A 14,362-nucleotide genomic window follows, 5' to 3' on the forward strand; every position below is an offset into this window, starting at 1 on the left:
CAAGATTAAGAAGAATTGAAAAAAGGTGAAAAATCCAAATTAGTGAACATAAATGTATCAAAATGTTCGATGCAAAATTCATATATGTATCAAAATGTTCTGTGCAAAATGTTTGGACTAAACATATATAAGAAAAATAGAAGGTTTGATACTAATCATTCAGATTAATCATATATGTATATAAAGTTCCATGCAAAATTTTTGGACCAATATAAAATGGTCCCCAAAATGCAAAGGTCATGCATGGAACAATTAGAAACTGTGAAATAAAACCACATAGGGATTGAAAGGCCACCGTTGTAGACACCCCATTTTAAATTTGGCAAATTTTGTGGTCTCTTGAACCTTTAAGACCACACCTATTTTAGTAAACCCAAATCCATAGTCTACACAGCCTACCCTGTGACCCAGAACCAATCTGCCTACCCAGAACCTTACAGATACTTTGTTTTGACCCAGAATCTTGGAGATGCCCTATTTGACCATAAAAATCATTAAAAAAAGTAGAAAAATTCTGTTTGACCCAATGTGTCTCTGAGAACTTCACAAGAGGTGGAGGAACGAACATGAAGTGGAACTTTGAACTTGGACTATTTTTGGTTTGGGCGACACTAGGAGTGTCGCTCAGCCTCGACAGGATGACATGAGTGGTGTCGCCCAGACTTGGGCTAGGAGGACACCACTAGTGTCACCCAACCCTTAGTGGCCCAAAACAGAATTTTCTTTCGGGGTTGATTTCCTTCCTTTTTGTGCAATTTTGACCCTTTTTTATGTGGGCGACTCGAGGCGTGTCGCCCAGGCGACACCACGACACCAAGATCTGAATCCCCAAAAAGTATAGTTTTGGTTGAAGGATCTGTTGGTTATGGAAAGATGCCCTTCACAACAGTTCCATGGCCTTTATAAATCCTTTTTTGTGGCCATTTAGAGAGATAACTTCTTTAGAGAGAAAAGGGACCCTAATTTGAAAACTCTAACCCTAAGCCTGAAAACCTTAGATCTCTAGGGCACAACAACCCTAATCCAAAGAAATCCTGACCATTTTCTGTCATCTCTAGGGCACAACAAATCTTTTCAACCATAGATTGTCTTATCAACATATGAATTAGAGAGGCAATGAGGACGCCAATTCTAATACAAGCGAGCCCTTGAAGGCTCAGGAGTCCCGGGCCATCCGGTCCAGTTTGGTATTATTTTCTTTCCCTTTCTTGATTCTTCTTCTTACTGTTTTGATCTTATTTTGATTATTTTGATCTGTTCGTTTCTTTAAATCATGTTTTCGTATTTTGGATCATACTAGCTCTGCCACAGATCTGAGTGTGGATCTGCTCATTTTTTGACAGATCTTGCCTTAGATTTGAATTCGATATGTCCCACTTTCTCTACCACAATATTTTCATCAGTTTAAGGTGTCAAGATCCAAGAGATCTTTGTCAGAAGATATATTTTAATCGTAAATAGTTTGGCGCCTACCATGGGGCATTTCGAGCTTGATCCGAGCTCCTAAACACGAAGTTTTATTCACTGTTTTTACTATTTTTTTTTACAAAAAAGTCCCAAAAATTGGTTGTGACCAGGACCCAGGGTTTTGATGTTGCGAAACCCTGTCTGTCTTGGGTGACACAACTAGTGCTGCTCAGGTCCAAGGGGACATGCCCCCCTGTCGCCCAAATCAAAATATCTAAGATTTTTTTGAAACTTTGTAGTCTTGTTCCAAGGACTCTCTTGTGGCTGTTCAAAAAGATTTAGATCAAAATAAAGTTTTTAAAAGTACAAAAAAATATTTTTCTTAATGTAGGTCACTTATTTCTGCACTTTTGTAATTCACTTTATTTTAATTTATTTATCAAAAATACCTTTTTCCCTGCTTCTAAATGTTTACTGTAACCTTATGTCATCATACGTAGTAAAAATGAAAAAACATAAATTTTTTTTTTTTTTGGATGACAACACCCATGTTGCCCAAATGTATGGGCGACACCACACGACTCGTGTCACCCAGTTTCAAAGGTCCCAGAAACTCCCGCGACCCCACAGGAACTCCCCGTATACTAGAACCTAGTGAAAGTTCTATAACAGGAGGCTAGGACCTATGTGGGGACCTATATCAGCCTAGCCGCATTTCAATAGTTAGGAACCCACTCTTAAGCCAAGCCTATCTATAATCCAGGTCAAAATTTTTCATGTGCTGTGGTTTCTTATTTTTGTTGGTTAATTTTAGAACTCAGTTCGAACCCGCTTTTGGTCCGAGCTCAACCTTTTGCGTCCAATTCCAGGCTTGTACCCAGCTTAGCCCAGGTCCAAACCAGGTTTCTCCTTGGTTCGATCTTAGGCCCCCTCTCGGTCTGAGCCTAAGGCTCGTTCCTAGCTCATCTTTGATCCAGTTCGGGTCCATACCTGGTCATATCATCAAAATTCTCTGGGCCCAAGTTCAGGATTATACCTAGCTTAGCCCAGGTCCGAACCAGGTTTTGCCTTGGTCCGAACATAGGCTCCCTCTCGGTTCGAGATGAAGGCTCGTTCTTAGTTCGTCTTTGATCTAGTCCGGGTCCATACCTAGTCTGATCATCAAAACTCTCTGGGTCCAAGTTCAGGCTTATACCCAGCTTAGCCCAGGTTCGAACCTGTAAGGACCATAATTCAGCGACACGCACAGTGATGGAGGGAGAGGAAGAGGCCTAGCGCCGGTTGGAGCACCGCTGCGCATGCATAAGAGCTTAGGGCCGTCAATGATGAAGAAGCAGTGGAGAAGAGCTTAGCGTCGTCTATGGTGAAGCAGCAGCGGAGAAGGGAAGAAGACGCAGCGTCGGCTGTGTAAGGTGACCCATTGCAGTCTGTGAATTCAAGCCTAGCACTGGATGTGAAGCGAAGGGCGTAGCGGCACCTGTAAACCATTGTCGGCTGTGTTGGAAGAAGTAGAACCGGTTGTGTAAGAGACCCAACGCCGATTGTGTAAGAACACGTAGCGTCGGCTGTGACCTAGCACCATCTGTGAAATGAAAAGAGCAGCGCCATTTGTGAACTAAGAGCAATGCTGTGAGTGTGTCGGTCAAACGTACGGTCACCGTACGTGTCAGCGTCGCTTCGTACATGTTAGAGCTGCGTGTGAGTGCCGTTAGCCACAATATTTTCCAACCACCCTTCGGTTTTTTTTTATAGCCTTCCCCTCTTTAGGCAACCCGTTTTTCCCTCATTCTTCCACCTTAAAGTCTCTCTCTCTCTTGGAAACCCACTGCCGCCCCTTGAAGACAGCCAACAGGTGAAGGTAGGAGAAGCCAGGGAAGTGGGTCTAGTGGCATGCGTCACTCAACCACATAAAGATTTAAATTTTGTAGGTATGAAAAGGAAGATAACAGAATGAGATGTGTGTGTGAGAATGCATTGTGAAGAGGTTGAAATCTCAGATGCCATGATCAATGAACCCTGTATATGGTTTTATTTGTGGTGGAAGTGTGCGAAGTAGTTCTCTTGTGGGATTAATTATAGATGAACTTGGTTTTGCATCAAGATTTTCTTTGACTTATGATGTATTGAATGCTCTTGAATATATGTGAAACTTCAGATTGTGAATTTCCAGAACTGTGATTTTTATTGTACCGTACTTTTTAATATCCAAACGATGTACAAACGAGCCGAAATTGGTTTCGAATGAAAGATATGCTTGTCTTATTTAATCGTACTATTTATACCATTTCGAAATTCTGCATGGACTGAGAGTTATTCCCCAAAATATAAGGGTATGTCATTGCTACAGTTGTAGGAATCACAGCAACTGTTACCCATTTTACGTCGAGATTTTGGCCCACTAAAAGATGTCCAAATGTTTCCAAATATCCGAAGTTTGGAAGATCTCTGAGCGAGCTTGGAGTTACATCTTTTGAGGATTTTGAAATTTCCAATGAATTGTGAGTTACACCCCGAAATGTGGGGGCCTGTCGTTGATCACTGTTGCAAGAAATTCCAGCAACTATGACTCTTTTTGTGCCGCACTTTTGGCCTATCAAACGATGCCTGAAAACCTTCAAACTATTGCCGTTTTTAAGTTCTATGTGTAAGCTTCTGGTTGCATGTTTAAACCATATCGAAACTCTCCCTAGATTGGGTGTTTTACCTCTGGAAAGAAGGGTACGTTATTGTCACTCGTCATCTGGAAATTCAGTCATGTGATAGTTTTCATATAATGAGTGCCACGTGTTGAGTTCCGTAGTGAGAATGTGATAAAGTGTTACGAATACTTCTTTGTAAGCGTATGTGCCTTGTGATAACCCTCTTATGATGGATGTTTCGTGCTTAGTGGCATAGTGTACATGATAGTTGTATACTCCTGAACGAGACTCAGACTTTGCATGCTGAAAATGGAAGTTATCTGTCATAACATACTGATTTAGCATGAACGAGTTAAATGATTGAGCATGATATGATACCGTGGTACTGGCCACTACGCGATGGGGCACCCATCGGTAGTGGATACTGTTGTTCTGGGACTGCTCTCTTCGCAATGGGGCACCCATTGGTAGTGAGGATTGTTATACTGAGGAGAGTGATGCAGGCTATATCCCTTAGCTTGCTGGATGATAGAATGCAGTTAGGGGAAAGGTAAAATGGGAGGGTCGCATCCCCCGAAATTTACTAAGTGTTACTAACGACTGACGCCATGCAAGGTAAGTACCTATCGAACCCCTAATGCACGCTGGGGGCCTGGTATGTGAGTACGAGGCATTACAAAGAGGATTTCCCTACATGTCATTGCCCTCCCTCTTGGGAGTTGGTAGAGGTCATAAGTAATTGGATTGGCTCAGCTTGATGGATAGGGCCTCTATTGCAAGAGTAGGTGAACTAGGGAGTGAGTGGGTAATGATTGATTAGTGATTGTGAATGCTGATGATTGAATGATAATTGCTATATAGATAGAATGCTTATAACTGATGTACTGATTTGAGCACAAATTTTCATGACAGTTGCATTGAAATTCTTTATAGTTAAATAGATTGTTTATGATTCTTGAATAGGCCCTTTATTGATTCGCCTAGACCTACCTTTTGGGCTGTATAGCTCATTCCATTTCTCTCTTCCCTCTTGCAGACTGATTACTACAAGTCAAAGGTTGGAACAACGAGCATTCTTGAAGGAGATTGGAGCCCGAATTTTTGGGAGGCAGGATCTAAATATTGTATGTGATTGGGAGGTCTAGCCTTGGATTTTGTTTATTGTATGAATTTGTTAAATTTGGGCTCAGTTGCCTTAGACTCCAATGTAATATTTTGGAAGAATGTTATGTAAAGCCCTTTTGTTATTGTATGGAGCTTTAATCAATTGGTTGCCCAATATTTTAATATTATCGTATTTATCTTTCCTTGGTTTACTTGATTACCAAATAATGGCTTTGAATTCCCCTGACCTAATTGACAAATGCTACTTCGGAATCACGAACACGCATTCGGTCACTCTCCGTCACGTACGGTAAGGCGGTCGAATGAGGGGTCGTCAAAGAACCAGGTTCGCACCCAGGTCCGAACCTAGGCCCCCTTTTAATCTGAGCCTAGGGCTCGTACCTTGCCTAACCTTGATCCAGTCCCGGTTCACACCCTGTCTGATCTTCAAAATTCTCTTGGTCAAATCCTAAGCTTGCACCCAGCTCAGTCCAGGTCCGAACCAAGATCACACCTAGGTTCGAACCCAGACCCACTCTTGGTCAGAGCCGAGACTCGTCCCCATCTAGTCTAGATCTTAGTGTAGGTTCTAGCATAGGTTTAAACATAGAGTTGCCTCTAGAGCTAAAGTAGGCTTACCCAAGTTCAAGGTCTGAACCAAAAGCCATTGAGTCTAGCAGGTTTCATCCAGTCTAGTCCTACCCTAGATCTTATTCTTGGTTTTTCCCCAAGAGTCAGACTAGATCTACCATGAGGCGTCGAGTCTAGATCTCATCGAGTCTAAGAATCGTGACCCAGAATCATATCAATGCAAGATCCAACCAGCTTAGTCTAGATCCAGACCCTCACAAATCATCCATAGCACTTGTGTCAGTGAGCCGACTCTCGACCTGCATGGAGCCAAACCTAATCGTCTAAGCCGCCTTTAGGGCCATCATTTGGAAGTCGTGAGTCAACAGGTTAATAAGGTTCGTTACGCTTTGAATAGTCAAAGGTCAGGCCGGGGGAAATCCTCCAAGACATAGGGGTTAACCTCAAATCCAGTTGGCACAACAAGAATAAGGCCCCGACACAAATCTTTGAGTCAGCCTATCTCAGCCGTGTGAACCCTGATGGTCAATTAACAGCCCAACATTCCAGTCTTGGCAATCAGCCAGTTAGTGGGCGAGTGGGTTCAGATACAACTAGGGAAAGTCTACCCATGCAACCCATCACCAGTAAAGATCAGGGTTTTGACCTTACTTGATATAAAGACAATGCTAAGGTGCGTGCTTACTTTCAAGACCTGCTCAATAGAGTATACACCATCCAGCGTACTCAATCCGGGAAAGTCAGGTCGGAAGCTCAAGCCATGGGCCAAGTTCAACATTTCGGCTCAAACCAGAATAATGGCGGTTAGCCTACCAATCCAACCGACTACGGGCTAGGGGTCTATTTCTAATCATCACTCGAGCCCAAGACTACCTAGAGGAAAGACTCCCTCTGGCAGTAGTTATGACCTTCCTTCACTCTTTTAGTCCAATGCTGGGGCAAGAGAATAACTTAACCCTACGAATCTATCGCCCAATCAAGGTCAGGGTCAGGTAGACTTAGCCACCCAAGGTCAGAGGTCTAGACGTCACAGTAGCTTGAGTCGTCCATCCCAGTTAAGTGGTGATCGTATCCTGCAGGCCTCCTTACATGGCTAAGTTGTAAGACCTCCAAGTAATGGGTATGCTCTGACCCAATTCAACTCGGGTGAGTAAACAATCCGATAACTAGCATTTCATGTTCAACACATTCCTCGGGATCTGTCCTCGGGGCAAGTTGCTACATGGGCCCAACAGCCAGTTTATATGAGCCACATACTAGAAAGTCAGGTTTAACAAACCATACAATCGAGCCAGCTCACAACTATAACGACGACTCAATTTCTTCGCATGAAACACCTTCAAGACTCTCTAGAGAAAATGGGAATATGGGATTTCTCAACTCCTAAAGCTTCTATACAATAAATTCTAGGACACCTAGAAGATTTTCTAGTGGGGTTTTTCATGCCACAGTTCAAAAAACGATTTTGAGAGAAGAGCATCCTGAGGTACACGTCAAAGCCTACGTATTGATGCTCCACACACTGCGAGACCGACCCAACCAACTTAAGGTCATGTTCTCACAAGCTTATTAAAAGAACCTTTGATGTGGCACCAAAGATTCATGAAGGATGACCCACACGGAACTCCTAACGAAGTGTTCAGGTAATTTGCCTCCCTCTATAGTGGAGGAAGGCTAAGACCCCCCACCCTTTGTGAATTAAGTTCCATCAAATAGAAGTCGGGTGAGTCTCCGTCCTTGTTTATAACCAGATTCAGAGAGGCCACTATGCGAGTAATTAAAACTCCACTCCCTGAAGCCGCGAAGGTAAGAATGAAATTAGAGAACATGACTCAGAATATGTCACGTTCTTCCGTATTGGTGTAGTCCCTTACTCATTTGGTGTTATGCTTGAAAGAGTATCGCGACATGGGCAAGCCAAGGAAGATGAGACCGTAGTCTTTGATAATTCGATTGGTGGAGAGTCCTATCAAGAAGGAGAGGTGAACATGATCAAGAAAAGCAACCCTTTTGCAAACCATTCACAAGGTAAGATTAAAATCTATTCTACCACACGGAGATTGCAGACTTTCACACAAATGGAATTCACTACCATTGATGAGCCGATGACCGATGTCATGAAGAAGCTGCTTAAGGCAAGGTTCATAGAAGTACCGATATAAGCCAAGATTGCTCCTTTCCATGAAGGCAATACATCTCGATGGCACTGAGGAATGTCGAGCTTTAAGACATAGAGTTCAAGATCTCATCGATAACGACATGATAAGTGTCAAAAAGGAAGATGTTGACGGTAAAGAAGAATAAGAAACTCTAGATGTCTCGACAAAGAATACTGATGTCAGCGTGATTAAGTCAGGAGAATCACAATCTATGCCCAAATTTGAAGAGCATCGATAGAGGACTTGAAGCACAAGAAGAAATCAACTGGAAAGTCCAGTAGATCAAGAACCAAATGAGCATAACCTCACCCAGGAGATAATGACTATGGATACTCAAGGTCAAAGCAGTGAGGATGATCTTAGCTCCAAGCTCATAACCGAAGAAAGGGGAAAAGAAAGGGGTATCGCATGTGAAATTCCACTCCATGATGTACTTCCAAGTTAACACAATAAATGGTTCATATGTGTGCGACAGCGAATCAAACTATCAAGAACAATATGGACTCAACCATAAGCTCAACTAAGGTTTTGAAGCTATAGATTCTCAAGCACATGACGACAAGAAAAACCTTAATTCTGGGACAATAACTCATGAGGGGGCAAATGAGCAAGTATTAAATAGAAGCTCTTCACCTCAAAACCTTGACAACCTACCTAAGTGGGATCAATATGATGAGGACGACGTGTTAGATATTGATGTGATCCAGATCAACGAGAAAAGATCATCTTCCAAACAAGGGATCAACACCCCAAAGTCTCCCATTACTCTTCTAAACAAGAGGCAAACACCTCAAATATCAAAAGAAGTCGAACCTTTGGAAATTCTAAGGGGCCTACCTAGGCCACCTTCACCAGACTTCTTCGCCAACGCACGTATATAGGATGATGAGCCAAGCTTAGAAGATTTAACGGAGTCACCTCTCGAGGTGAACCCAATTATAGATGATGGAGAAGCAAAGAGCCCAAATTTGACAATTCAAAAAACTTTGGCATCTTCACTAGAGTTGATAGAGCTCGAACCTTTGGAAATTCTAAGGGGCCCACCTGGGCCACCTTCACAAGATTTCTTGAATAATCCAACAATCTGAGATCAAGAATTGGATATTAAAAATCTGATCTTGTTACCTCCTCAAGAGGCCGGCTCTCTAAAAGTCATTAACGACATGAGCACAACTCTGATAATCGGAGCACCACCATAGCAAGAGAATTCATCCTGTGAAGAACAAGTTCCCAATGGAATAGAAAGCCCTGCAGGGGCAACCCCATCAAAATATTCAATAGGGGCAAACTCCTCTCATGAAGAGGATACAATAGGGGCAAGTAATGAGATTGAACTCTTATTTGTTGATTCCCAACTCGTCATAAGGCCGTTTAATACAACAGGGGCAACTAACGAGATTGAACCCTTCTTCATTGACTCTCAACATGTAGTAAGGCCATCTAATACCAACTCAATCACTCTTCTTGTGCGAGAGTCTCCCCTAAGCTCGAGCACTAAAAAGGAGCCTACCATGGAGTTAACCTCTGAAAAGCAATTCAAAATTTGCAATGAAAAGGATTATAGAAAAGGAGTTAGGTGATCACTCGTCTTTTTACAAATAACCGAATGAGGCATTCATACGTCACACTTCAAGTACTTCATTAACAGAAAAACCCTGAGGAGCCTATTCGTCCATACAGAAGACTGAGGGATTGTGAAATTGAGAGTGTTTTTTAGTCCCAAAATCAAGGTTCAAGTAGAGCAGCTTAAAGGAAAAGTTCAATATAGATTCAACAACCATTGTCCAAGAGATTTTGGATGCCAACCTGGGTCAAGGGAAATCAGAGGAAGACCATTATTAGAACCTCCCTGCCACTTGGAGGAGGGAAAGATGATCGAATTCTTACATGATTTTAAGGCAAATTGCGAAAAAAAAGTGGGCAAGTTTGACTCCTCTTTCTCATCCCCCTTTTCCTTTGTCCTTGTTTCCTTCTTCTTCTTCTTAATAAAAAAAACAAAAAAATCCGCTCTGCTAAAAATCTGAAAGGAATCCCAAGCATTGAAAAAAGGCTATTGGCCTGAACACCCGAAAAGGACCCCAAAGTGGAAAAAAAAAAAAAAAAAAATAACAAAATTCTTATATGCTGGAAATCTGAAAGGAACCCTAAGCGTTGGAGAAAAAGCTACTAGGCTGAACACCCGAAAAAAACCTCAGAGAGATGAAAAGAAGAAGTTATCTCCTTCCTTTTACTCTCCAAAGTATTTTCTCTTTAAACATCTTCTCTTCCTCTCCCTGAGTCAAAGTGGTGTTAAAAGAAAATCAATAAGCATTAGCCTGATGGAACATTGTTAAGGACCTAGATCGTCTGTAACTTCGAAAGGTGAGTGGCGGAGGAATGAAATAAAAAATCCAAAGAGATTATGAACGTCTAAGGGCGGTATCCTGTATTTTCAAGACTTTGTTTCACTCAAAACTCCACAGAACTCTCCTTGAATTGCGACATAAAAGCTAAGGTTGGAAGATAAATAAATACTTGATGATTCCTTGTCTCGAAGATTGAAGCGAGGACCCGATACGCTGACATAGGGTCCACCAAAGGGGTCCCAAGTGGTTAAACTGTAAGACCCACATTAAAAGAAAACCACCCCCCAACAGGGGCAACAAAATAAATAATAATAATAATAATAATAATAATAATAAAACTCCTCGGTCGTATGAGTATAACTGCCGACTACACCGTCCATCACTGCATGACGTTAAACTTCTTAGAGGGCTCTATGGTTGCAGGCGTTAAAACTGCTAACCAACCTTGTTGTTTTTCGAAATATCTCTCTTCTAAAAATTTTCAATGTATTTCTTGTGTTTTCAAAAATTTTAATTTCTTTGTTAAAATTGTGACCTGTCCAAGCTTTGGGTTTTGTTTTTTTTTTTAAATTCCCCCTTGTTTTAAAAATTTCTAAAAAAGACATTCAAAACGAAGGAGCTTGGACACCTGTATATAATGATTATCGCGTTGCTACCTCGTCTCCCTCTACGGGATCGGCCAGATAAGCCTCTTCCCATAGAAAGTTGTCTCCTACAAAAATCCTTAGGAAATCTTGAGGAAATAAAAGAAAATGTGAGGATTAAAAATTCAAACTGTGAAACCCTTGAAGTTAAGTGGCATGACCAGAAAATCCAACTCGAGTTTCAAGCTTTTGTAACTCATCGACATCTCACGCCGAAAACTCTAGGATGGAAAATGCCCTAGGTGGGTGAGCTCGGTAATCGCAATGACTTGGAGGGATTAGTTGGTGTGCCCTCTGACCACATGATATCAGGAAGAAATTTAAAATGTTTGCATTATCTTTGACATGCGCCTGCCTCTCGAAGAACAGGGAATGCCAAAGTATCTACTTCTTAGCCACTCACTTGTCCCTCGAAGGACAGAGAATGCCAATGAGGGGCAACTGTGGATACCCCATTTTAAATCTAACAAATTTTATTATTTCTTGAACCTTTAGGACCACACCTATCCTAGTCCACACAGCCTACCCTGTGACCTGGAACCTTTAGGACAACACCTATTCATAGTCCACACAGCCTACCCTGTGACTTGGAACCAATCTGCTTACCCAGAACCCTTCAAATACCTTGTTTTGACCTTGAATCCTATAGACGCCCTAATTTATAAAAAAAACATTAAAAATAGTAAAAAAATCCTTTTTGACCAAAATTTGGTTTGGTCGATACTACGAGTGTCGTGCAACCTAGACTGGGCGAGGCAAGTGGTGTCCCCCAGACTTGGGCCGGGGCGACACCACTAGTGTCGCCCAACCCTTTTTGACCCAAAACAGAAATTTCCTTTCTGGGTTGATTTCTTCCCTTTTTGTGCAATTTTTACCTTTTTTTATTTGGACGACTCTAGGCATGTTGCCCGTGTCTCCCTGATCCTGATCCCCAAAAAGGGTATTTTGACTGAAGGATCTATTGGTTATGGAAATATGCCCTTCTCAACAGATCCTTGGAATTTATAAACCCTTTTGCTGGCCATTTAGCCAGAGAACTTGTTCAACAAGAAAAGAAACCCAAATCTGAAAACCGTAACCCTAAGCTAGAAAACCTTAGATCTCTAGGGCACAACAACCCTAATCCTAAGAAACCCTGACCGATTTCAATCATCTCTAGGGCACAACAACCCTTTTCAACCATAGATTGTCTGGTCAACATCTCAATCAGTGAGGCAAATAGGACACCGATTCTGATACGGCCAAGCTCTCGAAGGCTCAAGAGTCCCAGGCCATCCGTCCCAGTTTGGTAATGTTTTCTTCCCCTTTCTTTATTCTTCTTCTTATTGTTTTGATCTTATTTTGATTATTTTGATCTATTCATTGATTTGAATTCATTTTTTAGTATTTGGGATCATGCTGTCTCTGTCACCTATCTGAGAGCGGATCTGCTCATTTCTGGGCAGATCAAGCCTCAGATCTGATTTCGATTCGTCCCACTTTCTCTACCACAATATTTTCATTAGTTTAAGGTGTCAAGATCCGACAGATCTTCGTCAGAAGATCTATTTGATTTTAATATTAAACGACCGTAAAAACCACCAGGCACCAAACGAAGGAAAAAGAACTCCACAAATGCATCACATCAGGGGAAGACAAGAGAGATTCTAGAAGAAGCAAGTTGTGCGTTTGGAATCCCCCAATAATCATATCATAACACTCTTCTTCCTCGAATTCCCAAGACCCCTAATGTTCCTAGTTTGTTGGAACTAAAAAATAATCAAAATACCCCTAACAAGGTGTGAAATTGACTAGATTACCCCTGTGCCTTATCTCTCATACTTGCATGCGGCTTCTTGCACCCAAGTTCCCAAACATGAAGCCAAATTTCTATGTAATGAAACTACACAATTTTGACTTTTGGAGTCATGTAAACTTTTACACAAAAAATTACTTGTCACTACACCAAATTTCCTAAACCTCAACAAATCCCAAAATGACCAACTAATAAAGAGAAAATGACAAAGTCATCTTGGAGCTGAAAAATAAAATGACAATGACAAATACATCCTGGTGACAAAATATGATTCTAAAACTAAAAATTTGATCCTGGTGACCAAAAAAACTTGAAAAAGACAAACTCATCCCTGAGCCAAATACTCCTAGATCTGATTTGCATCATCCTCCCCGGGTTGGAGAAGATTGGACTCCATCGGTAGTCATCACCATGATACACGTATAGGTCTTGCACGTTTTAGATCGAGGAGATATTCCATCCTCTAAGTAGCTCTACTTCATTGACATTATCATTTATGTTTTGATTTTACATGGGCTAATCTTCTCTGCTTTGATTTTGCCATAGGTATTAACGGGAATTCATTATTGCCTAAGATACACGGTAACAAGGTCTCCAACTTTGAAATATTATAGCTATAGGTGTCAATTCACGATATCTTGATACTTGGAATTGTTTGAAGTCATTTTTCAGCACCTTGGATCCCTAATGCAAAATAAAGAAGAAGCCGGGCAATAAAGCCTTGGTTTATAGTGGAATTCCCGACAGTCTATGAATTTCCCCAGAGCTGGTGAAAATGTTTCTAAGGATTTTAAAAGGCCACCTACCAAGTTTCGTCGCAATCCGACATGTCTACGATAGTGCAGACAAAGAAACAGTTTCGAAAAAATTAGCCTCTACACCCTGAAATGGACCCTACAATTGGAACCCCATTATCGGAGTGTCAAATAGCTATCGAATCACTGCCTTTGGATCCAGCACGGTCGGAAACCACTAGGGGCCAGGTTTCGGCTTAAACAGACATTCCAAGACAAAGTTATGGGTAAAAGACTAAAAACGAGTAGGCCACTAGCTATTTCCATGCGCCCTCCCTGCACCAGTCTCCATTATGGAGATTGGTTTTCACAGTTTTGAGCAGTGAATTTCGAGAGCCATATCTATTTCGTCCCAAGTCCGGTCAAGCTCAAATTTTATGAGCGTGTTCGTCTTGCCAAGATGAGCGTTTGATATGTGGCAAGCCCTGTAATGATGCCCGAGCAGGGAGAAAAGCTAGAGAGAAGTTGGTAATTCGCGGAAAAAGTTGTAGGAATTTCAGCACTGACATGTTTCGCTTGAGTGGCCGTATTATGACGCTCGCATACCCGATCGACACGAAACCAGTTCCATCATGTGCGTAAGGTAGGAAATTATGTCTGGGCCGAACATCTTATGTGATGAACAGACGTATTTCACATGCGATGGTAATAAAGTTGTTCTAAATTATGGCCGTCGAAATTTAGATTTCGATCAACCACCGATTCTAAGCGTATGGTTTGCATGGCTATTAGATTTGTTCTCATGTGTTCAATACGGACGATGGCTTGCACGCTGCTGAAGCTGCAACAGTGGGAATTGTCCCACCCCCAAAATATCAAGGGGCTTTCACGTTTATAAAAGATGTGAGGATGAGTACGACCAGCTCGTGAATGAATGGGACATG

At 41.7% G+C, this 14,362-nt stretch overlaps 1 protein-coding gene across 2 annotated transcripts in view; it reads left to right on the forward strand.

Annotated features, from left to right (window-relative positions):
* The window catches only part of LOC18428562 (soluble inorganic pyrophosphatase 1), a 35,360-nt gene extending 30,050 nt beyond the window's left edge, over nucleotides 1–5,310 (forward strand). For both annotated transcript variants that reach the window (XM_088872218.1, XM_088872224.1), the window contains exon 10: nucleotides 5,083–5,310. The gene's annotated coding sequence lies outside the window, so the exon portion shown is untranslated. The remainder of the gene's footprint in view (nucleotides 1–5,082) is intronic.
* The last annotated feature ends 9,052 nt before the right edge of the window (nucleotides 5,311–14,362 follow it).

The sequence above is a fragment of the Amborella trichopoda genome, chromosome 7, assembly GCF_054954075.1.
Source record: "Amborella trichopoda isolate Santa Cruz 75 chromosome 7, AtrichopodaSantaCruz75HAP2 v2.0, whole genome shotgun sequence".
Classification (NCBI taxonomy): Eukaryota; Viridiplantae; Streptophyta; class Magnoliopsida; order Amborellales; family Amborellaceae; genus Amborella; species Amborella trichopoda.